Genomic DNA, 25,074 nt, shown 5'->3' on the forward strand with positions numbered 1-25,074 from the left:
TATTTTGCCTGGGGGAGACCGTTGACCCTTGGTTAATTTTATTATGATCATATTTGTTACATTTCTGCATTATTTTTGAACCTTGACACAGCAAGCATTTCCTCTGCTATGATAAACTGCTTGATTTAATCCAACAGTTTTCCTTATTTCTTTCCTATTGTCTGCCCTTCCCCCCACAATATATGTAGAGAAAGAAACACTTTGTAGTTTGAAGGATCTTCTGTCCCCTGACAGTTCTGTGACCTTGGGCAAGTCTTCTCCTCTCTGTGGTCTGATTGTTCCTACTTGTAAGATGAGCTGGTTAAATTAGACAAGTTCTGTGGTCACTTTCAGTTCTGAAATTTGATGATCCTGCGGCTGGCATGGACTAGTGTGTGACCCCTCTCCAGCTCTGCTACCTGAGTCTGATCTCCCTCTCTTCTTACTTGTCCTCTTGTCCTTTCTGTCCCCTCCTTGACCCAGAACACAGCAAACGGAGTCTCCAGGTGCTCTGTGGGACGCCCAAGTCCCACTCAAAGCACTCTACAGGAAACCCATGAGCAACACACCTTGGATTTCCAAGACACAGATCTCCCTAGAATTTGGAAGAGGACTTGCTTTGATGACTTCTGGTTGGTGGAGACAGCAATGTGAACTGTGCTCAAGGGTCCATGCAATGACCACTTCACCAAATCCCAATCACATCCCCACATCCTTCTAGTCTTAGAGGGAATACCTGATGGTGAACTCCAGAGCCAACAGCCAGTCAAACAGCAATGTCTACTGTTTGACTCTGACTTAGGAGGAAAGTTTCCACCAGCTTTCTGATGGCCACAGATAGGAAATCAGTGATAAAATCAGTGGCAGAACCTGCTTTGGATGAGTGGATAATGATACAAGATGTGAGAGAGATTTTTGGACGGAGCAAGGAGGGGAAGCATAGAAAGAGCCACGTGGGCTATTTGAGCATTGGTTGGTGTCTTAGTTACTTTTCACTCATTGCTGAGACAAAATACCTGAAGCCCAAGGCTGGGAAAGGAAAGGTTTATTTCTTACAGTTTTTGGAGGTTTCAGTCCATACTCAGTTGGCTCCAAGACGAGCAGGCATGGCTGGGCTGCAGTTCATGGCGGCCGCCAACAGCAAACTCAAACCAGCAAAGAGAAAAACACACCTTCTTCCTGCCATTACATCACATCCTGGCTCCACCCCTATGTGGGTGGAGCACTGACACCATCAATCCAAGCACTATACAATGAACCATCACAAATGAACAATGCAAACTCATGAGGCCTGGGGGACACAAACATAAACCATGACATTTGGTGTCTTAGGCCACTTTGTGCTACTATAACAGAACATCACAGACCGGCTGATGAACAGAGCAGAAATTCATCAGCTCATGATTCTGGTGGCTACAAAGACCAAGAGACTGACATATACAGAGGACCTTCTTGCTATGCTAGAACATAGCAGAAGGCATCAGATGGAGGAAGGACAAAGGCAGGCTGAGAGGCAGAGGCTAAGGGGAGCCAAGCTTTTATAAGGCATTCACTCCTGCCTTGATGGCACTCATCCATTCCCTCCATCCTCATGGTATAATCATTTTTCACTGCACGTTGCTTCCTAACTCCGTTGCATCAGGAGTTGTTCTCAACACATGGGTTTTGGGGACACATGCAGCCCATAGTTGTTGATAGCTTTGAAGGCTGTGACTGAAGGGGAGGAAGTGGAAACGGCTGAGGATCAACAGGCCCTGACAATTAGTGAGGTCAGAACTCTCGGAGGAGGATGTTGACTAAAGGAGACACTGGAGGGCTCCCCTGGCTGGAGCTCAGGACTATTTTTAGGTGTTGTTATGGCCACAGCAGACACAGCTGGGTAAAGCTAGCCTCCCAAGGGGGCTCAGGACTTAGCTGATTGCAGGATGATTGGGACAGAGCAGAACTCACTGAAGTCTTATCTTCCACTATGAGAGATATCCCAAGGCAAAATCTAAGATATGTATTAGGAAAACAAATATTTGAGCTCATATCAAGATGGAAGAAGTGTAGAAATATCTGGTCAAATGACTAAGAACTCTTGAATTATACAAAAAGTCACATTTTCCTCCAAGAGCTCTGAAGGAAATCAACAGTAATAAACATACATGTAGCTCCTACTAGGCCTGCTAAAACATTGAATGTTGAGGTTTATTAGCTTCTTAGTTGTCCTAAAAGATGTCATGTGGCATGATGTGGGGGGGTCCTCAGCTGGGGAATCCATGTGATTCTTTGGGCCAAAACCTGCACCCATGAATATGGAGAAGTCCCCAGAACACTGGTAGGGGACAAAATTAGAAAAGATAGAAAGTATCTTGGCTGACTTGCTGGGTGATTGCTTGTTCAGTCATTCATTCAACGTGCATTGAGACTTGTTGCAGGGTGTGCCCACTTTCAGCTTTAAGGATGATGCCAAGGTGGCTTCAGTGGCACGTGTATTTACACTCCTGTGGTAAGAGACATAGATCTCCCCAGTTCTCATCATCCCAACACTTGGTCTTTGTAGACTCTTTGATGTTTGACTTTTAAATAATTTTATAACAGACATACCTGTATGTCTTCAATTGTACTTGTCAATTTTCTTATAGATGTATGACCAGATGTGTATAAGATGTCTACACAGCCTGCTCATTACAGCAAAAAAGCCAGGGATCACACAAATGGTGAACACTGTGCATTATTCATGCTGCTGTCTTACACAGCAGAGAAAGTGAAAGGGTTCCTACTACAGGTAACAACAGGGATGAACAAGCCTGACTAAAAAAATGCAAATTCTAGGAGAATACAAACTGTAACTTTATAAAGTTCAAAAATAAGTTGTTTGGGGAGTGGTCAGGGATATAGCTCAGTGGCACAGTACCTGCCTGGCAAACATGAGGTCCTGAGGTCGATTCCCAGTACCCCCCTAAAAAAGTTGTGTAGGCGTAAGCTGTTTACACCTAATATTTATTTTTCTTGTGGTTAAGAAATGAGAAAAAGAAAATTCGTGATGGAGGTCATCTCAGGGTGGATGGGTAGATAAAGGAACAAGAGTTGAAGTTACCAACCAGGTTCTCATTCATGGATCAGGTAGTCACCAGAGATTATTATAAAAATAAATAAAGTCAAGGAGAAAACCAAAGAGTGCTATTCATGGGTTACTGCTGATGCTGTTTCATGAACCCAGGAGAAAGAAGACTCGAATTCTGTGTGAATGCAAAAAGATGGGATCAAACTGATATTGAGTTTGGAGAGCCAGGCTTGATGGCCCACATTTATTCTGCAGTAGCAAGCAACCCTCTCTTTGGTGAGTCACAGCCTCAGAGTTGTTTTTCCCTAGATTGTATGCCAACCGCGCACCCACAGAGGGCCCACAGAATGCCAACCTCACGGGTGTTGCTGGTTACTGATCTTCTTGCCATTCAATAGAGTCCCAGCCGATTTTCCTTTAACTTAGTCTAGGCCTGCCTTCAGTGAATGGAAGGGACTTGAGAAGGTGTAGCTATGGGGAATACTAAATACAGGCCCACATAAGATGTTAGGATTGAAAGTTTAGGTTCAAGTACTACTAGATACATCCAGTGTCTCATGATGTTTTATTCATAGAGATAATCATGCTCTCCTAGGCACTGCAGTTATAATTTCCATAGTCCATATGGAAATACCCAGCTCTGGTTATACTGAATAAAGGATTTTTCAGTGGTAGTTTTCATCAAATACTTTTGAAATGATGCATTATTCTTTAGCACAGTATCTGGGCATAGTCAGTGTTGTAGTCAGGGGTTGTGCAGAGAACAATTAGAATCAGGACATGGAGTTTATAATATTATTTTTATAATAGTCACTGGGAGTTAACATAAGAAAATGCAGGAAATCTATCTGAAACACCAAAAACACAGAATATTTAGTCAAGGGCTTGAATCCCACAGCAATGTCCCACATGAGTCCAGATGAAAACTCAGAGCTCATGACAGTTCCTCCCATGAGTCCAGCTGGAGGTCCAGAGCCCACAAGGACTCACACCAGTCTCTTTTATGGATCCGTGCTGGGAAGGCCCAAAGGTCAGCAGTGGAGGCCAGAAAGTCCATGCTAGCAGGGTGAAGGAGCTGTGCTGGTGGGATGAGGGTTCTACCCTGGAGCCGAGAAGTCACACTCACAACAAAGACCAGGGCTGTCCTGAAAGGCACCACAGCCATCCTCAGTGCCATGGGGGCCCCAAGCTCTGACAACGGTAAGCACAGTCAAGTATACGCCAGCAAGCCAACATGAGGAGTTCATCCTGGAGACCAAGCGGCACATGTCTTCCCCTCCAAAGCCAGGAAGCAAGCCTCAATGCCAGGACCAGAGCTTCTCCAGGAGAACCAATGGCTCAAACAGCAACTCATAGGAGAACCCACAATGCCTCAATGCCTCAATGCATTAACGCCTTCTTTTTTCTTCTCCACCTCTCTATTTATGCTGGCAACTTTCCTCAGGTGGAGCATCTTCGCTCAGTGCCATGCTGATGTAATCCAGCTGGTGTTAAGTTGACCACCAGTTCTTAATCCATACCACTCAGGTATTTCTGCTAATTTAAAAAAATTATTTGCATATATTTGTAATATAGAATAAGTAACTTGTTTGGAAGATTAGTATATATAAATAGTATCTTGCTCATTTTTTGATCCCTTTCTCTCTCTCAATTTGTTTAACTTTTGCTTGATAATCCTTTCAGATCGATTATTAATTGGCCCAAACTAACAAGTATTTGGGCTTTACTGAGTTTTAGGATAACTTAGAAATGTTTCAATACAGGTAAAGGGTTATTTCCCATTTTTCCTTCAGTTATAGTCTGATATACATGCATACTAGGGGTTCTGTACCTTAGTAAGACTCCCTCTCACCTCTCTGCTAAGTGACTGAGGTCCATGAGATTCATCATCAGGTTCTGGCTACTTAATGGTGATTGGCAGTTACTTTTCAATAACTTGTCAATAAACATTTGCACTCTTACTGTCCTAAAAGTTACATGGGTGACGCTCGGCATGGTGGTACATACGTATAATCCCAGCACTAGGGAGGCTTAGGCTGGAGGATCGATGCGAATTCAAGACCAGCCATAGTGAGTTCAAGGCCGGTCTGAACTGCATAGTGAGACCCTGTCTCAAAAAACAAAAAACAAAAACAAAATCAGTTACATGTGTGAAACGCTACACAAATAGTAGCATGACAGTAGCCCTCAAAAACCATTCATATAATTATGAATAATTAAATGCAATTGGCCATTGCCACAGTGGACTTTACATGCTTCTCTAGTCTGGTGTAACTTTGTTCTTCAGTACCAGGAATTATTAAAGAGAGTCACACAGCCTAGCCTGAAGCAGGAGACTGCAGGCAAAGGAAAAAGCACCTTGTCATTTTGTGAAACGTGAGGACCCCATTCTTCTCCCTCCCCTGCCTTGTGGGGTGCCCACCTGATGAGCACCTTGCCTTTTAGAAATCTTGTTGTACCATCCTACGTTAGTGAAGTTAAGCGGCAGTTGAAAAATGCTCCTGTAGCCTTGCAAAATAGCCTTCCTGCTTGCGACAAAAGGAGCAACATGATTACTCTCCCTACTTCAAAGGCCAGAAACCGGGGACACGGGCTGTGTCTGGCGTCCCTGCTCTGCTCTGATTTACAGCCCGTCCCTCCTCCCACCCAGGCTCTCGTCTGCATACTTTCCCACGTGAAGTGAGTTATTTATCTTCCTTAACAGTCAACTCAGTTTCTTCCGAAAGAATGCTCCCTCAAGCGCTGTTGTAATTTATTCCAGCGCTGAATTGCTATTGTAATCACAAGGTTCTGAAAATAGCTTCTATAGCTCTTGCAGCTGCAGCCACCTCTCACACTGCCGGAACCTTTCCCCTCTCTTCCCTCTGCTTCTCAGCGAGAGGCTAACAACCCTGGAAGCCTCCCATGATCCAGCTGTGCCTGCCTTTCTGTCTTCTGTCTGGTGCTGGTGCAATCCCTGGTTGACCACATGGCCCTCCAGGGTTTAGTGCATTTCCTGCTCCTGGAACAATCTCTTCCTCCACCCCCTAGTGGCTTCTTGCTCTTCCATGGTCTCTCCTCTCCTTCAGGGAGTCTCTTCCGTACCCACCTAGGCATGGTGGGTCCTCCCTGTGTGTGCACACCACAAGCCTTCCTGGCTTATTGTTTAGATGGATATTTGTCTAATGCCTGGCTTCCTCTGAAAGCTGTAATTTCTCTGTGGACAAAGATCATTCCTGACCTGTCACTTGGTACCTGCTTCTTGCAGAATGCCTGGCATGTGATACATGACTACTATGCATTTACAAAAATGAATTTCTGTTCAGTTAACATCCAGATGGCTGGGAGTGGAAGGGTGATGATCATTTTCCTTATTTATGATTTACAGCATTAAAGGTATTTCTGATACTAGGGCTTATTTTTAAATAATTTTGTCAGATTTAGAGATAATGAGATTCAAATGAAATTATGGGAAATAATTCATATTTTCTTTATCTCCTTCCCCCCTGCATAATTATTGTAAGGTATCCCAGCTAGGAGACTGATGGTGATAGAGTGGTAATCTTACATTTTACTCATTTTGTGTATGCTGTTGTATTTCCTATGTATGTTCAGTTATTTTGAATTTTATCATATGCGTAGATCCATGGACCACCATCATAATGAAATATAGGACAGTTTCGTTGGAAAGGCTTTGCCTGTCTCCCTTTTATAGCCACATCCACCTCCCTGAATCCCCTCCTCCCAGCCTCCCCTCCGGCCATCAGTGATCTGATTTTTAAAGCCCTAAGTCACTTTAGGAATGTTACATAAATTGAATGATGCAATATATAAGGTTTGGAGATTTTTTTTCACTTAACGATTCCCTGGATAAGCACCTAAGTGGTTGCATAAGTCAATAGTTTTCTGAACTATTATTTTCTGAACTATTTATTTCTGAACTCTAGTCCATAGTATGGATGTAGTACTGTTTGTTTAGTCATTCAATTATCCTAGGATAGTTGGGTTCTTTCTTTCTTTCCCATTACACATATATCTGCTCTGAACAGTCATCCACAGCTCCTAGTATGAGCATAAGTTTTCATTTCTCTGGGATAGATGCCGAAAGAATATAGTTTCTGGGTCATATGGTGAGCATATGTTTAGTTTTTTTGTTCTTTTAAGAAATCACACTTTTTGAGTGGCTGTACCATTTTACAAACACACTGGCAGTATGTGAGTGATCTGGGTTCTCCAGATCCTTGTCCCATTTGGTGGTATCACATCCCACCCCCCCTGCATTTTAGCCCTTCTAGGAAGTTGTGTAGTTCTACAAAGATGTAGAATCATCCTTTCATGGCCTTTCTTGCCATTTGTACGTCCCCTTCAGTGAAATGTCTATTGGTCTTTTGCCCTTTCCCTACTTTTTGAGAAGTTTTAGCTGTTGAGTTTTAAAAGCTCTTCATGTATGCTTGACCCTAGCAACTTCTGGTCTACCACCTTCATTTTCAGATGAAAAAATTGAGGATCCAAGTGATGTGGGAAGGGACTTTCCCAGTCAGTAGCTGAGAAGGAGGAGGCGGAAATCAGCGTCTCCTGAAACTCACGTGATGCCTCCCCACATCTCGGCTCAGTGTCGCCTGACTCAGCAACCTGCCCCTGCTTTTGCCCACACAATTTAGGTGAAACCAACATTTCTTTTCTGGGCATGCAACCTTCCATGGTGCATGCATCCTATAAAGTTTCTTGCTGATTAATTATCTTGCCTGTATATCTAGTAAAAAAATGATAGCAAGGACCTCCATGCTTAATCCTGCACACAGCAGGATTTGTGTCTAGATGTCCCCCCAAAGCCTCATGCTGTCATAGGTGGGGGCTTTCTCAGAAGTGGCTGGATATGGAGTGTGTGAGTTGGGGTTAAAAGTGGGCAATTACTAAATCAGTCCCCTGACAGCTTTGTCACAGTTCTGGGTGTGAGTGCTACCGCCCTAAGGAACAGGACTCTGTGAGGCTGACCTGGTCTTGACACCGTGTCTCTTCCCAGGGGGGATTTGAAGAGCAGATCCAAAGCATCTTTCTCTTCCTCCACAGGCCTCCCTGGCAGTGGCTGGGCTCGGTTTCCATCTGGGTATTTCACATCGTAGAATCTCCCAGGGCAACTCCATCTGACCGCAGTAACTGAGACCATCCTCTTCACTAATTTAATTACAGTCCAACCACTTCCAATAAATTGCTTTCCACAGTACCACTTAGAGCCACGGAGCTTCCTCTCTGTTTTTCAATTCTTCTATTTAGTTCCGGGAATTGGATTTCCTCATGAAGGTCATTGCTCAACTCCATGCCCAAATAATGTAGGATAAAGCTTCTCTCTCAGCCTGATACGATGAGCTGGAAAACCCAAGCCCCAGTTCTCTGTGCAAAGAATTGGTGATACCTGTGCAGGCGGCTTTCTTGGTTCCAGCGGAGTGGAAAAAATCAGAGATTGGAGCCCGTGGCCTCCCCACCCCCATGGTTTGGTAAATTAGACTGAGTCATTTGCATTTTTAGCGTTTCAAACCATTGATAGAAACAGTTCATTTTGTATCTGGAAAGCGGAGTAATAATGTTGGAATAATTTGGCAGTGAACTGACACCCAGCTTTCTGATCAAAATAAATGGGAAGGAGAGACATTACCTATATCCGTTCTTTGGGGAAAAATGCATCTTTAAGGAATTATGACGGAGAAGAGTTCACTTACAAGCATTCAAGATTTTTTCTGACACATCATGCTTAATATCAATTACCCATTTTTCTTTTTCTTTGTACTATCCTTGGAATTCTCCCCAAAAAGCTAACTTTAATTTTCTGCTTTGTTTCAAGAGTATATTAGATTGACCTTTTTTTTTTTTTTTCATTTTGGGGATGAATAATTAGCCAGCAGAAATTCAATTTAAACAGTAAATTTTTGCACAGATTTATTCCACCTCCTCATCCCCTGTGGGCAGTACCAGTGGACTCTTCCCTGGGGCCTTCACTTAACACTGCACCCGACTTCCCAGAAAGAAGGGCTGCACTCTGTACAACATCAACTAGCACAACACGTTGGATGTTATAAATCTGTTCTTCTGTCCCTTCAGGGTGAGCTTTCAGTGTTCTCAAACTGCAGCGTCTTGGAAAGAGGACAAGAAATTTTCATAGCCTAGAGGACAAAGAATCTGAAAAGAAATACTGCTGATAATTGTGACATTTAGGGCTACAAAAGTCCAAGTACATGATTTAACTGCTTTTATTTTAAAGATGAAGAAAATGAGAAAAAAACCTAATAAGCTCAAAGCCTGCAGGTTTATGCAGGTCTGGTTCTGATCTCCTGTTAGTATGTTCTCTAATGCCCCGTCCTCTGAGTCTGTGCCCTGGAAGGTACAATCCGTTGCAACCAGCCTGTGGTGAATTTCAATGAATTAAAAGTGCTTCTTCTCGAAGTGTTTCCTAATACCATAGTTTATCCTTTTCTGATTTGTTTTCTTCCGTCTTCTTTTTCCTCCCCTTCCTTTCTTGCTCTCTAACTGCTGTTTCCTGTGAATAGGCACTCCTCTGAACTGTGGCCCTGACTCTGGTTTACCCACTCTCTTCTCAGGGTGTGTTAGCTGCCAAGCAAGGCAGGTGCCTTTAGGGGGAAACTCCCGCCCTTAGGAGACTAGGAGAGAAAGCTGGCACTTCTTTAAAAGACTGTTACTGTTCCTTCAAAATTGTCCTTTTTGTTTCCACTAAAATTCTTTTTGAGAAAATTAGGAGGAACAAGCAAAGGCCTCCAAGTCATGCTGACACATGGTCCTAGGTGACTTAGACCAAACTTGACTCCTTTACAGGACTGAACTGAGCAAATCCAGAAGTATTGGAGTCCATCTACCATCTTTTAAAATATGTAATCTATGACTTTAAACTGAGCATGCTCAGAAACATTCACCTTACACTGAGCATGCTCAGAAACATTCACCTTACACTGAGCATGCTCAAATGTGTGTCTGTCTCACATGCTTTCCAGTGTGAACATGAATTGGTTTGCAGAATAAAACTCCCATGATTCTTTTGCTCAAGGAGATTGCTGTTTTGCTAACCCTAGTGTACTGCGTGCTGCAAGTGATGAATCTTTCTCCATTCCCCCATCTTCTGGTTGTGCTCATTGGCTCTGCATGCACCAAAAGGAGAACCACTGTGTTCAGTTATACATCCTCCCACTTCTCCCAGTCCGAATGACACTTGCTAGCTCAAGAGAACAAGGCTCTTCAAGTCTTGCTATTAACAGACTCCAGTGAAAGAAGCAAAAGATGGGGCCCTGGTCCTATAGGGATTCACATAAATATCTTTACATATGACATGTTTTCAAAAGGCAGTTGGTGCTGTCCAAGAAAGCAAAGACATAAATAAGAACAGAGTAATAGATTTAAGGATGATGATAATGATGGTATTGATGACAATACCTGGCTTTCCAGTTCATCAAACTTCATTTACCATCTCACTGCATCATCATGACCCTGGAGATGAGTCAGGCCGATGTTATTTTCAGCATTTTATATACCTGCCAAAGTTTTGATAAATTAGCTGATGTGCCCAAGGATCCCACACCACCAGGGAAGGAGTTGAATTCAGGGTCCAGACCAATGCTTTAGGACTTAGAGACGTGACTGAACCACTTCTGTGGAATGCAGTCTAATCACAAAGTGAGTCACTGCCAGGTAGTACAAGCTGATTAAAGTATCACAAAGATCTGGGTAAACACATGAGAAAAACATGTATTGACCGACCAGTAAAACACGGGACTAGTTCTCTAGAGGAGGTATGTGGAGGGTTTACCGGCAGCGACAGGTTCTAATGCTACCAAAGCCTTTCCAAACTAGAAGACAGTTTGGCAGTATGTAGGGAAGGGAAGGAAAGCATGAATAACAGTAATATCAGGCAGATGACTCAGCGTCTCCAAAGCTTTTTGCTTGTCTGTGCCAGGGTGGGGGATGATTAAATACCGTGTAAAGTACCTGGCACAGACAGTACATTGAGTACACGTTGCCAGTGTTGTAAGTGTAAAAATGATAGTATTTTGCTTTGTGAGAGTAAATAGAAAACACAAAGACTTATCAACAAAGTTTTCCTTGGTGTATTTTTGTAAATAACGGTGAAAAGTTATAAATAACCTAATATCCAACAATAAGAAGCCAACAAAATATCTAGGTGCTGGCTTACTAGGCAATCATTTAAAAAGACATGAAACATGCTATCACCATGTGGTAAGTTTTGTAATTTACTGTGTTGAAAGTAGTTATAAAATATTAAGCTAACATGTATACATGCGTGCAAGTAGAGAGATAGCCAGGGATACAAATCTGGATGAGTTTATATCATTATGTTAACAGTAATTGAGCCTGGAGAGAGAATTGTGAGTGTTTTTTAATTTTTACTTTGGCTTATCCACATTTGATTTTTCAATAGCACGTACTCATGTAACATTTTCTGCTTCTTTTTTGGGGGGACTGGGGATCGAACTCACGACTGCCCACTTGCAAGGCAGGTGCTTGTGCCGCTGAGCTAAATCTCCAGCCCCATTTTCTTCATTTTTATATTTCAGGCTTTCTTGGCTCCTCTTTTCTTCTTCAGTTTATCAGCTCTGTGTTATAAGGTACTAGACATCATCAAGTAGTCAGTTGACGTTTGTTTGAGTAGTGTCTGCTGTAGCCCATACCCTGTTCTGTGCCCTGGACCAAGGAAGCAAGGTGGACAGTATTACCCTCAATGGAGTCACACTGGGCAGAGAGAAGACCCCAGAGAACCCACCTGGAAGGTTGAACGGAGCCAGTGTCTAGAGGCATTAGGGTGACTCATTTCCCCCTCCCCCAGCAGCACACACAGCCCTGCTCCTCTGGCACTCAGCATGGAGAGCCAGTGTCATTTATTTGGATAAAGGCTGCCTGTCTCTCAAAGGCACAGTCTCTCCTAGGTAACACACAGTGTCAACACTGGTAATTTATATGCCTGCATGAGTCACTTCCTGTGAGCAGGTTATCTGCCCTTGGGTGGGAAGGCCTGGGAGAGAAAGTACACCCCACAAGACAGGGTGGAGGAATCTGGTTTCATCAATCCCCCCTCCCCCTTCAACAGAGGAGAGGACATGAAGGTGGGGTGGCCTGGGGCCCCATGTGCAGGAGACACTCCCATGGTGATCAGACTTCTCAGCTTTCCGAGGTGTCCACAAGCTGACCTGGGTCCAGGTGCTGTCTTGTAAATCCAAAACACATGCTTCTTTTGCTCCTTTTTTTTCTTCCTTTCCTTGACTTCCCTGTGTGGTTTAGAGGAGAATCTGTGTTGTGAGTGTAGCTTTAACTCTGTCCAGGCCTTACCTCCTCGGCCAATGGCCACTCCATCCTTGTCTTGTTCCCAGCTGGACAGGGGCTCACTGGCTTCCATGGCATCCTTCGCCTATGATGTTGCTCTGTGCTGCTCCTATAGAGTTAAAAACACAGCCTAGAGCAGATGATCCTAAGGGCAGGACCCTGTCCATGGTGTGGTGACAGCATTAGGTGCACACACCAACAAAAGCAGCCACTGTCCCCCTGTGAGCAGGTCAGGTGCAGATTGGCTATGATAGCATTGTTGCATGAATTGAATGAAGGAGCACAGGAAGGCAGTATTTGCTCTGCAGGGCCCCACTCAGCTATCTACCCTGGGGCTTCACAGCAAGTCACCAGAGCAACACCAGCCTCAGTGCCCTGCTCAAGGTCTTCCTCTCACCTCTGCCCACTACTCGTGGAAAGAGCAGAACCCTGGGTTGAGGTGAACTGGAGGCCTGGGCTGGTGTTTAACAAAATGGTGAAAGATAGGGTCAAGCTGCCAGCCTGATTGGGTCAATGGGGCTGGAACTGAGGTGCCCATGTGGTAATCTGTGGGTCAGAACAGGCTTTGATTTCCAGAGGGATTGAGGTGAGGAGGAGAAAGAGAAATAAGCACAGATGTGCAGAGACATTTTCAGGGCCATCGAAGTGTTTAATCACTGAATTGATTTCCCTTGTGCCCGGCAGAGCCTCTTCTCTTCCCATCTAGCTAGACTCAGTGGTCATTAATGCTCCTGAGCTCCAGCCCAGGGAGGGCTTTGAACACTGGTGCAAATCTTTACAGGCTGTGGAGGTTTAAGAGTGATCACAGCGATTCTTAGAGTATGTTTTCTCCCTCCCTAGCTGGCATGGGTTCGAATCCCATCCCACCCTGGCTGTGGTTTTTCACCCACCCCTACTTACCAGCAACTGCCCAGCCTGGAGCCAGATGGAGACCAGTGAGTTCTAACAGAGTCATCCAGTGGGCACAACTCACCCCGGGGAGGGTGGAGGGCTTTACCCCCACTTTGAGTGTTTCTCTCTCTGTGTCTCCTGCTGCCCAGGGTGAATAAATTATAGAATAAACCATACCCATAGGTTTCAATAACTATGTAAAAAAGTTTTCTTCAGCCTTCCATTATTCATAGTATTCCGGCACTGTGGGAGCCTTTGAAATACACACACAGATGAAAAAGTCCACAAATGTGATAGACTACATGAGCACTACTTAAAAATAGCTGTGGGGAAAAAAAAAAACACCAAATAGAGGGTAAGGAAGAGGGGAGCATTTTAAAGTTAAAATAGGGTCTGGAGAGTGGACTGTGCTAACAAGGTGATGTTTGACCACCGGTGGAGGGAATGGGGGACACTTGATACTTGTAGAAGGGCATTTTGAACAGAGCCAGGCACTGCAGAGCCCTTGCTTGGGGGTGCATGTGTGCTGCCTTGAAGGAGCCTAAGCAGGGCGCAGACCCTGGCAAGGTCACTGAGAAGGCTTTTGTAATAATCCAGACCAGAAACAGGGAGGCTATCTGGGTGAGCGGTCTGATTCTGGTGCAGTTCCAAAGGATCGCTGATAGTCCTTCTTGATGGATTGGATGTGGAACACAGAAAAATCAGACCTCAATGTGCAGCAATTGCATGTTTGCTTGTTTGTAATGAAGCACAGCAGACAATGCAGACCATGCTGCTAGCAGTGGCTGCCTGGAGGGGAGAAAAGCTGGGCTTTACAGGAAGGTGCATATTTCGTATGATTTGCCCTATGGCAGATCACACTCTGGACTTTGTGCTTTGCAAATAATATCGAAAGATCCAGCCATGTTGGAACTTGGGGGACGGAGCACGAAAGCAACGCCCTCCTGCCTGGTAAGCAAGCGGCGGCACGAGCAAGTGGCGGGTGCACCAGGAAGAGAACAAGTTAGCATCTCCTGTGAGCCTACCGGCAAGTGGGCTGAGAATCAAATGTGCCCCCCTCCCCCAGTTAGCAACTGAGTGCTGCTGAGGACAGCCAGAGCTGATGGCAACCAAGGCACATAAAGCAACTAAATTCTTGTATTGTTGGGTTGATTATGCTGACCTGGGGCCAGAGGTCTGAGCATCTCTTGGGAGGATGACTGTATGCAGAATAGCAATTATGGGGGATTTCTTTCTATCTTCTCTTTGAAGGCAAGTATTGTTTTCAGTGTTTTGCTTTGTGCTGATTAATTATTTTGCTCTATTTATATTCTGTTTTGATAGAATGCTATATTTTTCATTTAATTTTGCGATACCTGATTGAATGGACAACTATTGTGAAGATAACGAGATATACTACGATACCTATTACTGTTATCCCGCTATCTTGCTCTGAAGTTCTGTACCAATTTCATTGCATTATCTCCATTGGCTTTGTTCTGTCTTGTTCTGTTGTACTTTACTATCATCAAAATAAAAAAAGAAAGTAATATTGAGTAATTTATTTGGAAAAAGGTTCTCTTCCCACTGTTCAGATACTGGCAGTTTGTTTTTGCCCCTAAAAGGCTTAGGCTGCCTGTAACTTCATTTGCCTCCCCCCGTCTGCTGAGTGCTTGGCACCATAGAGAATGATGTGTGCCCTTTCGCTCCATGCGTGTGAAATACAAATATGGAGAAGGAAATTTCATCTCCGCACTTGCTGTCTTCTGTGCCGGGGGCTGTGTGCAGCTTTATGCCTGTGGCTGCAGTTGATTCTTAATTCCTAGGGTCATTAATATAGACAGAAAAATTGAGGCTTCACTCCCTCCTCACATCTAAGTCACCATCTAAGTCTTCTCTACCCTGGGTTTCCCTTCCTACCCTGGGTTTCCCCCGCCTCTTTCCTTCTTGCAATTGCAATTCTGATGAGGCAAAGCCAAGACTCACCAGAGGCCACTTAGTCTGGGCTGGGGTTCTCCACAGCCATCCTTGCTGTGCTCAGAGTTGTAATCACAGCAAAAGGAAGGGATGCTTTCCAAAGTGCAGTGATACTCAGCTATTGCTATCCTGTTCCATGGGGCCTAGGAGGGCTACAGGGAGGGGCAAGCTGCTATCCATCCACATTCTGCCTAGAAATAGCTGTATGGTGTAAAAAAAACATACTTGTCACCCACATGGAGCCCATAAATCTTTTTTAGGTACCAGAAATTGAACTCAGGACCTTGCGCTAGCCAGGGAGCTGCATGTGCCCCTGAGTTATATCCCTAGTTGTAGATCTCCACAGAGCCCTGGAGAGGGAGCTACAGAAAAATCCAGCCAGGACTTCCCCTCGCCTGCCACTCGCAGAAGTCCTGGAGTGGAGAGTTCTCACTTCTTGGCCAATACCAGACTGGTTCATGTTTGTACCAGGCTTAGTTCTGTGTTCTACTGTCTGTATTTGAGCAAGCCTGGTGACATCGCTTCCCTCGACCTCAGGATCCTCTTGGGCAGGGTGGGCAGGTGGTACCCAGCCTCTTACCTGGAGTTGCTTCTCCTGCATCAGGTTCCAGAGCTGCTGGGACCCTCTGCCCCTTCCTCTCTGTGTGGGAGGTTCCCACTGCGGTCCTGTTTGGGACTGTGCCTGCCTTGACCCTTTTCTGTTCAAGCAGTTTTTGATGAGTTGAAGAATTTCCCTGGAATGCTTATAAAGGACTTCTATTTTTATACGTGTGCTTTTGTGAAAGATATTTCAGCCGCTGGGTCTAAGGTCAGCGTTTCTTAAATCATCAGATTCAAGTGTCTACCTTGAGCTCAGAGAACACCCTGGCTGGGCCCTAGACTCTCTTCTGCTCCCAGCAATGTCCTGCTTTGTGCTCTATTCCCCGCAGTGTGCACAAATCCAACCCAAATGCCAAATCCCTCAAAACAAACTTCTCCCTACTTCTCTTATTTGTGACAAGACTCTCAATGTCCCACTTGGTTTTTCTTTTGGATATTCATTCCATTTTTCTTTTTCTCATCAATTGGAAACACTGAAAGAGCCCTGAGTTATCTGTTTGTCTTACCAGAAGTTTGAACAAATTTCTAACAAACCACTCATAAATGTATTAATTAAGAGTATGCAGGTTTCACATCTGGCTATCCCACTTAGATGATGGGAGGAATTGAGTAATCTCTACCTTCCTGTCTGTAAACTGGAGATAATAACAATAAACAGAGGGCAGGCAGTTGAGACGATTTAATAATGGTCATCGTTTGTCCAGCAGGACCTGCTTATTAAAACCCCTTCTGTTTCTAAGCACTTAATTTGAACAATAACCCCAAGCTAAATGATGCCTATAAAGTCCTCAAGACTATGCTTAGGAGCATAGTCTCCTCAATGCATATTAAGACTCAATGATGTCCCTCTAGTAATTGTGTCCATAAAGATTTAGGGTACACCATGAAGCCAGCGAGCTTCAGAGAAGAATAAATAGTGCAATAGGATGGCTGTTATTTCACTAGCAGGCAATCTCTATGGATCTTATTTACAAGGGGAATTCACTTGAATTTGTCAACAAGCTCCTGCTAAGTGAAATTGGCTGGAAAGCTATAACTTAAGGCTGTAATTAAGACAGAATTAAAAACAACAGGAAGGCAGGTGGTGCCGAGGCCTCCCAGAACACCAGGTATACTTAACCTCTGCCCCACCTTCCTCAGTGTGACCCAAGAGTGATTTGGGTTAAATGGTGAAACAGCCGTTCTTGAGTTTGCGACCAGTGTGTCCAACAGGCCAGACACAAGTCCAGATGATGGAGGTCACCAGCAATGCTCGAGCTGACTTCAGTTTCTGGTCCAGTGTGTGGAGAGCTTGGACATCACTGCTCTGTCCAATAACAAGCAACAAGTTCAAGAAATTAGTGGCTCTCCTTGGCTCCCCAAGAAGGATGAGGTCCCAGGGTGACTGGAGAGACAGACAGAACAGAGAGCCCCCGGGGGCTGCACTCAGTAATTTAAAATAAATCTTAATTCTTAAACTAGGAGGTGGCCCTATGTCACACAGCTGGGAACCAGAGTCTGCATTCCTGCCTGACCTGTTACATAGCTCCTTGGTCACAGCTGGTAATAAGCCATGAGTCCTGCACACCCTGAGAATTTATGCCCGGGGCCACAGCCCTGCACATGTATTCAGCTTCAATGCTGTCCAACAGACTCCTTCCTGTGGAATTCTCAGGCAGAGCTCATGACTCTGCTAGTCGGCTGGCTAACTGACCCTAGGCAGCCCGTATTTAATCAGAACAAACAAGGAGTTGAGTGGACAATGGAGGAAACCTGAACAGGATCTTGGAAGGAGTTCAAGGACCCCTCAGAGCAAACTATCCAGAAAGTCTTCAGGTGGCCTTAGCTGTGGCCTATCTGGGAGGGGGGGTGGGGTGCAAGATAGGCCACAGCTAAGGCCACCTGGAGACTTTCTAGGTAGTTTTCCTTAATTAGGATCATCTGTTGCTCTGCCTAGGATTTCACTCCTCCTGCAGCCCTAAAGACCACGCTGATTGTCTCATTCTTTTGAGCCTTCACTATGCACCTGTTTGAGGAGTTGGGGGGTGTAGGCACAGACCCCAGTAGGAGTCAGCATCCTGCACTTTGGCTGTTTTTTTTTTTTTTGTCTTTTTATTGGTACCAGGGATGGAACTCACGACTGCCTGCTTGTAAGGCAGGCGCTTATGCTGCTGAGCTAAATCCCCAGCCCCCATCCTGCACTTTGATCTATGTAAATTAGGAACGAGTATCTAATGGTTTTATTTTGTATTCCCACAGTAGTTTGGATTTGAGGAAGAATTAGGGAAGGGTAACTTGGGGACCTACCATCCCACTCTCCAGCTGCATGCTGACGTAGGATAACCAACTTCTCCCATCTTGTTTGGGCTTCCTCAGAATTAGCATCAAATGTCCTATGTTCAGGCACCTTACTGTCCAGGCACTTACTGTCCAGGCTCCGGAGGGTGAGGTTCCTATCATGAGCTTGAAACATTCCTGCCACACTCAGGCTGGTGGACCCAAGACATCAAGAGTGGCATCATGGCCCAGAGTGGGTGTGCACTAAGCCTCATGCCCTTCCTGAGACACTTCCCGTGTTTTTCTGTTCCTCTCCCAGCACGTGGCCTCTCCTGTCCTGAAAGGCACAGGACCTTCCCGTAAGTCCACTGACCAAGGAGGCAGGTGAGATCAGGACTGAGACACTCATCTCGCCCAGTGGGTCCAGTCCTGGACTGAGAGAGAACTTCTTCCTTGCTTTTACCCTTGCTTCCATGGAGACTGGGGAGGTGAGAGACAGGTGAGGCTGGAGATGGTTTAGCCAAAGAACTGTGATTATCCCTTAGGAATCTGCAGCCAGTAGTAGACTCAATTGGCTCACTGTTTAAGAGTGTATTAGGTGAATATTAACACATTTGCAAAGGTTTTCCCTTTACCCCCTTAACATCAAGCCTGAATGAGTCACATGATTACACTAGTTCCTGAGCTTATGCTCAGTGGGAATCATCACTGTAAGAGGGAAAAGCTATTTTAAATGGCCTCTTTTTAGTGCTGTATGTATGCCAAGCCCCAAGTGCCTATGCAGCTATAAAACATTCAGGATGTCACTAAGTTGCTGTGACATCACTGGGCTGCTGTGGTTTGAGGGGTAACTCTCCCCCCCCCCGACCTCTGACCAACATCAGTTTCACGGGTTCTTCCCACTTCCCTTAGCTTTCATCTCTGGTCTCAGCTAGAAAATTACATCATGAATAGAAATGGGAACTTAAGTCAAGTACTCCATTATTTTTGTTTTCCAATTTGATAGCACAAACACATTTTTTTCTTAATAGTGAAATGCATACCTATATATTTCGTCACGGGATTTCATTAAACAGGCATTGTTTAATGAATACAGCTTGCAAGTTTTCCCATGGCTAATATAGTACAATGGTTTCCTTTCTAAGTTAATGAAGTGTTACGGTTTGGATCTTAATTGTCCCCAGGAGTCTCTTGTGCCCCCAAGTGGAAGGTGATTGGGTCATTCGGTGCCGTAGCCATCAGTGGGTTCATCCACAGATGAGTTCATGGAACCAGCACACCATTGACTGACCCTACCGAAACTGAAATGTGATCCATAACAACTCTCCTTTCCTTCAAATTTCAGATGTCAGGCGTGTTGTCTCAGCAGTAGGAAAGGGACCAGAAAATACAGCATCATTCTCCATGTGACCCTAAAGAGAGCCTCACTGAGAAGGAGGAGGATGACACTGTGTTGACCCACTGGCTTCCATTTATCTCCATCTCATACAACCACTTTTAGTGAACATTTGAAAGAAAAAGTCTGATTATCAAATTTGGAATGAGCAGTTATGAAGCATGATTAACAAGAACCAGAATCTTGACCGGAGCCGCGGGAGACAGGAGACCAAACTCGAGCAGGATCAGCTCTCAAACTTTATTACGTACAGCGAACCGGACCTAACAAGGTCCGCCACCCTCAACGTTGGTTCCTCTTCCGCCCGTTGGGGGCAGGAACAACCTCTTATAAGGGGAAGCAGTATCCAATCACAGAGAAGCGCGCCTAACAAGCTGATAGGCTAGCGTCACGGGTAACTGGGCAGATATGACAATTTGGCGGGCTTGTTCAGGCCGGGAAGAACCCGGAAGCAGGAAATGGGCGCCATCTCAGGCGGCTTCCCACATCTCCCCCTTTTTTATTTATTAAAATAGGATGGTCTGTGGGTCCCTCCAAGGTGTCTATGACCTTGTTGCTGTTAGACACCTAGGAGTGGGCCTACCTTGTAGGCCGAGGCATGAGAGAATGTAGAGGTCTATACCCTGCTGTGCATCACCCTGTTTTGTGCATATCCTTGCGCCAGGACCATGCTCAAGGTGAGTGGTTCATTTTTTCGCAGGGCCAGGCTTTTGTGAACCGAACCTGGATGCATATAGACATTCATTCCTGCCTTCCCCCCAACCTTTGGGGCGGATGGCACTGCAGTACCCTTGGTCTCACATCTCAATGCCAATAATTTGACTCCAGAAGGGACCCCTGGCCTTATAGGCCATGTATATCTGAGTGGAGCCTGTCTTAGGTTGACCGGGAGGGCTTTTCCCGTCTTACCCGTCATTGGCTTGCCCACTCAGCTCTTATAGCTGATGTTCTGCAATGTGAAGGAGATATGCGGCGGCCTGCTGGCCTGATGGGCCACCTGCTGCCATTTGCATGGCTGCCATAGCTGTGATCTTAACCTGCTGCTGAGTTTGTATGAGGCGATCTAACAAGCATTTAATAACCACAAGCCCTACTAGGATAGCCATGGCAATTAGGATCCAAAAAGAGGTAATCGTGGGACAGAAGGAAGAGAAATGGAGGGTCGACCGGAGTTAAGCGGGTGGGTCATAATCAAGGACTGTTTGATTGATGGTGTAAACCCTGGGTGAGGCGGGCGAGGCTGCCGAAAAAGGTGCCAATGTAGGCAGGTGGTGCCAAGGACCCCAAAGATATTGTGGTGGTTCTGTGGAATCTGAGCATATCACAGGGGTGATTAATAGGAACCCACAGAATAGAAAAAACTCCAAACCAGACATTTTAGTTTGTAGATGGTCTCGCGCGCTGAGCGTCGGTCCCAGAAGGGTCGAGTTGACTTGTGTCCGCGGGCTTATCCTCCTGTGCTTTATCAGGAACTGGTGGGGAGTTTACTGCTTGCGTCAATCTTTCCGGGACCCACAGCGGTTCGCAGCCTGGTTCCTGTGGGAAGACACAAACCGCACCTCGGGTCCAACTAACCACTGGATCCGGGCCCATCCATTGTCCTGTAAGGACATCTTTCCATCTCACCAGCCCTTTGTCGGCCGGGGACAGGTTATTGTGCTCCATGGCAGGGGAATGATTATTGTGATTAAGATTTAAAAAATTTATGGTAAAGAGTGCCAATGATATTCTTCCTTTGGGCGTTAGGCCATGGCCTATTCCCTCCTTTTGTTTTTGTAAGACATCCTTGAGTGTCCGATGGGATCGCTCAATGATGCCTTGTCCTTGGGGGTTGTCCGGGGGAGAGGCAGGCGCGTGCCAGCTGGGTCCAATCTCCAGGAGTTAAAAGCAGACCTGCCAATGCCTCTAAAAGCGCCATGGTAAATGGCGCATTGGGCCCATAAGCTGAAACTGCGTCCTTGATAGCTTTAAGTTGTTTAATTTCTAAGGGCTCATAATATCCTCCTCCTCCCCTGCCTCCTACTTGTACCGGGAATGCATGGAGACCGGGACACTCAAAGGGAAGCCGCGACCATACCCTCTGGTGGAAGGAACGTCCTCCTCCCTCCCCAGATGGGGGCGCAGAAGGCAACCCAGGAAGTAGCTCTCCCTCTAACCAGGGCGGTGCCATAGGTTGTGGTGGCAGCCCAGGGAGCAACTCCTCTTCCGGCCACGGCGGTGCAGTGGGGCCTGGCGCCCTGAAGGGAGCGACCATGGGTCGCGAACTTGCCAAAGGGTGGAAGGGCTTAAGCTCTTCCCGTAAGGCGGAGTAGCTCGGGCAGGGTGGTGTTTGGTTCCCCTTTTTATCTTCCCGAGCCCTAAGTTCCTCTTTTAACGGTGTAGGAGGGTCATGCTTAGCAAAGACGACCTCCTCTTCTGAGCCTTCCGAATCCGAATCAGAATTAGAGCCCTGAGGGTCCTCCGGAGACCCACAATCGGCAGTGGCTCCGGGCTCCACTGAGCATTCCGATCGAGCTCAAAAGCCTGTCGGGCTGTATTAGCGAAGCAAAAGCAAAACAGATGCAAAGGGAAAAGAAAAGAGAAAAAAAAAAAAAACCGGCGTCCACCCGTGTGGCGCTCAAAATCTGTTAGGTGCGTCCACCCAACCCAGGTGACCCAGTACTCACCTGTCCCGGGAACCGCTGTATCTCACGTAGCTGATCAGGGTGAAGAGAAGAGGTGCTCGCGGCCTTCCGTTGTTATTGGGCCAGGTCCTCCGTCGTACCGCAGGCGACAGCAATCGCACCTCCCGGCCGAAGAGGCACGTCGCTGAGTCTTTTACCTTTTTCCCCGAACGGGCCACCAGATGACCGGAGCCGCAGGAGACAGGAGACCAAACTCGAGCAGGATCAGCTCTCAAACTTTATTACGTACAGCGAACCGGACCTAACAAGGTCCGCCACCCTCAACGTTGGTTCCTCTTCCGCCCGTTGGGGGCAGGAACAACCTCTTATAAGGGGAAGCAGTATCCAATCACAGAGAAGCGCGCCTAACAAGCTGATAGGCTAGCGTCACGGGTAACTGGGCAGATATGACAATTTGGCGGGCTTGTTCAGGCCGGGAAGAACCCGGAAGCAGGAAATGGGCGCCATCTCAGGTGGCTTCCCACAGAATCTAGACTCAAAGTGATCTTAATGAGCTAGATTGGCCAGTAACTAATAGCTACCCTGTAAGTTAACTGTGGTACAATTCTATGATTAGCCAGAATAAAAAACCCAAGCCAAAACAACCCAAACAATTATGTTCATATCAAAAACATCTTTTGAAGAAGACAAACTGAAATTAAATTGACAACAAAGGCAATATGAGCCTTTCCCACTACTGATAAAATTCCAATGTGGCACTTAGGTTGCATTAAAGAAAAAAATGTGGCCAGCATAAGGCGGTGAGAGATCTGTGGGAGTTTTACCAGATTAGACTGCGTTAGAAACTTCTCTTATATTCTGGATCCTGCAGTCATGGATGGACAGAAGTGAACTAAAATATATTCAGAGGAGAGTGAGTATTGAGGGCTTGGAAAGTATCAGGTAAGCAACCCTTAAAAGACTAGGGATAGTCTGCTTAAAAAAAGATGTTTGGATGCTTTAAAACTGTTCTTAAATACTGAGACCAATCAAGAACTCCAGACTGACCTAGGGAGAGAGCGCATCAGCTCTTCTCCCATTGTCCATCACGTCTACAATTTTCCCTTGCCTTTGAGATTTGGAAATTGAAAAGGGATGTTATTTTATTAGATACATGCAAGGGTCAAGCAATTTCAGGGCTAGTTTGGATAATGTCCTTTCTGTTTGGCTATGAAAATAGTAGCTTTCTGAATGGAGCAAGCCTTGGGAAGTGGTTTTCATGATTCTGTAGGATTCATCCTGTCTGGATCACAAAGGAAGGTCTGATGTCCTGGATTATGACTCCATGCTCAGGAACCCATGCATCTTCTTTCTCCTTATCCTCGCATCTCCAGGGTCTTCTAGTTTATTCTCCCTGAGGCCACGCCTCAGGCATTGAGGCTTAGAGCCATGGAGTCTGCTTTGACTCATTTTCCCCTTCATGCTTTATATCCCATGTTGATCCAGGTACTGCACAGCATAGAAGTCTGGCCTCTCATGGGGACAGGACCTGTGGTCTGTGTGACACATGGCAATGGTATGAGTCAGCTACATTGGCTATTAAGTGCAAATTGGGGGCTCTACACAATGGCAGCGAGGCAGAAGGAATCTGAGGGGCAGCTCCTCATTCTGCGGGGATTGCCCAGCCCGGGGCTCTGTGGCAATTTCACCCCAGGAAAGGCCTGGCAGATGTTTAGAGCACGTCAGATGCATCTGTCCATCAGAGTGTCTTGGGAATGTGATGTTGTTCCCAAGCAATAGGCAGAAGGAGGGCCTGGGTGACCCTTGGGTTCTTTCTCAGTCCAAGAAGTGACCATGTGGCTTGTGATCCCTTGTCTGGGGAACAGCTGTAGAGTTGACAGGAAACTGCAGGAGATGGGAATGAGGCGAAATGGCTTGTTTTGCTGCTCTCAGCCTCCTGGGTTTCTAGGGCCCTGGGCCAAAGTTTGGAGTCTGGGAAAGCCAGGGAATGTTAGGACATGTGTCTGTGGCTCGTTTTCTCCAGACTGAGATTAGCCAGTTTCTAGGGTCTACAGTGTGCAAATGCTCCCTAGGATCGTCCTGGGGGCTGTGAGAAGAGCAGAATTCCCTCTTTGCTCCCTTGTTCCCTCCAAACATTGTTCCCAGGAGCAGGGAGCCAGCCTGGAACAGCTGAGGTCTCTACTGGTCTCGTCACATGGTCTACCATGGACATCGCAGCCGGGAGATCATCCTTTCACTAGACCTGTTGACCTTGGGAGCTGTCCTGGTACCCAAGTCCCCTAACAGGCTTCCCCTGGGAGCTGGGACATGCATGACCAATGCTCCACTTCCACATTGTGGTGCTGGGACAGGAGGAATCAGGGAGGCTGGGTAATGTGAAGCTTGAGCCGCAGCCCCATCCTGTCCCCTGGCCTTAGACTATCTGTCGCTGGCTTTGTGGTGGGACCTGTTCTCCCACAGAGGGAGTCTTCAGTGGAGATCCCCAGCCTTCTTGCCCTTCCTGACAGTTGATCTTTGGGGACTGCTGGGAAGGGAATATCAACTCCTAGAACATGATGGTCCTTTGGACTCTGGATCCAGAGGGCAGTTCTTTTGGAGATTCTGATGATGCTCATAGGGTGAATAATGTCACTGTTCATCTCATGGTCCCTTCTGTGGTTCCCAGTCTTCAGGGTGGCTGCTCATTCAGGGTTAATTCAGGATGTAAAGCTCTCCCCTGTGCTGCTGGATTCCTTGTTCCCTTCGGGATGAAGGGTTGTGCAGGAAGACTTCCATGACGATGACGACAATGGCACAATAACAACAATAGATGATGACAGTGTTTATTGTGTGCTTGCCAGTCAGCATGAGAACTGTTTGGTGCACTTATTTTACGTAACTCTTTACAATGGCCAAGGGCACATATGGAGGTGGTGTGTTCCCCTGACCTTGACTTGAGTCTCGGCTGTGGACACACCAGCTTCAGTGAGTTTGGCACAAGCTCCTGATCCTGAAGCCTTTCTCCA

General features: G+C 46.0%; 1 long non-coding RNA gene across 2 annotated transcripts in view; it reads left to right on the top strand.

Annotated features, from left to right (window-relative positions):
- LOC134473674 (uncharacterized) overlaps positions 1-22,783 on the top strand; it is a 42,752-nt gene extending 19,969 nt beyond the window's left edge. The window contains exon 3 of one of the 2 annotated variants that reach the window (XR_010044047.1): positions 19,395-22,783. This is a non-coding gene — a long non-coding RNA (uncharacterized LOC134473674). Of the gene's footprint in view, positions 1-462; positions 4,550-19,394 lie in introns of those variants that run through there. The other variant, XR_010044046.1, reaches the window with a different exon arrangement.
- The last annotated feature ends 2,291 nt before the right edge of the window (positions 22,784-25,074 follow it).

The sequence above is a fragment of the Cavia porcellus genome, unplaced genomic scaffold (genome assembly GCF_034190915.1).
Source record: "Cavia porcellus strain 051 isolate PalLab524CR breed Dunkin Hartley unplaced genomic scaffold, mCavPor4.1 scaffold_28, whole genome shotgun sequence".
NCBI lineage: Eukaryota > Metazoa > Chordata > Mammalia > Rodentia > Caviidae > Cavia > Cavia porcellus.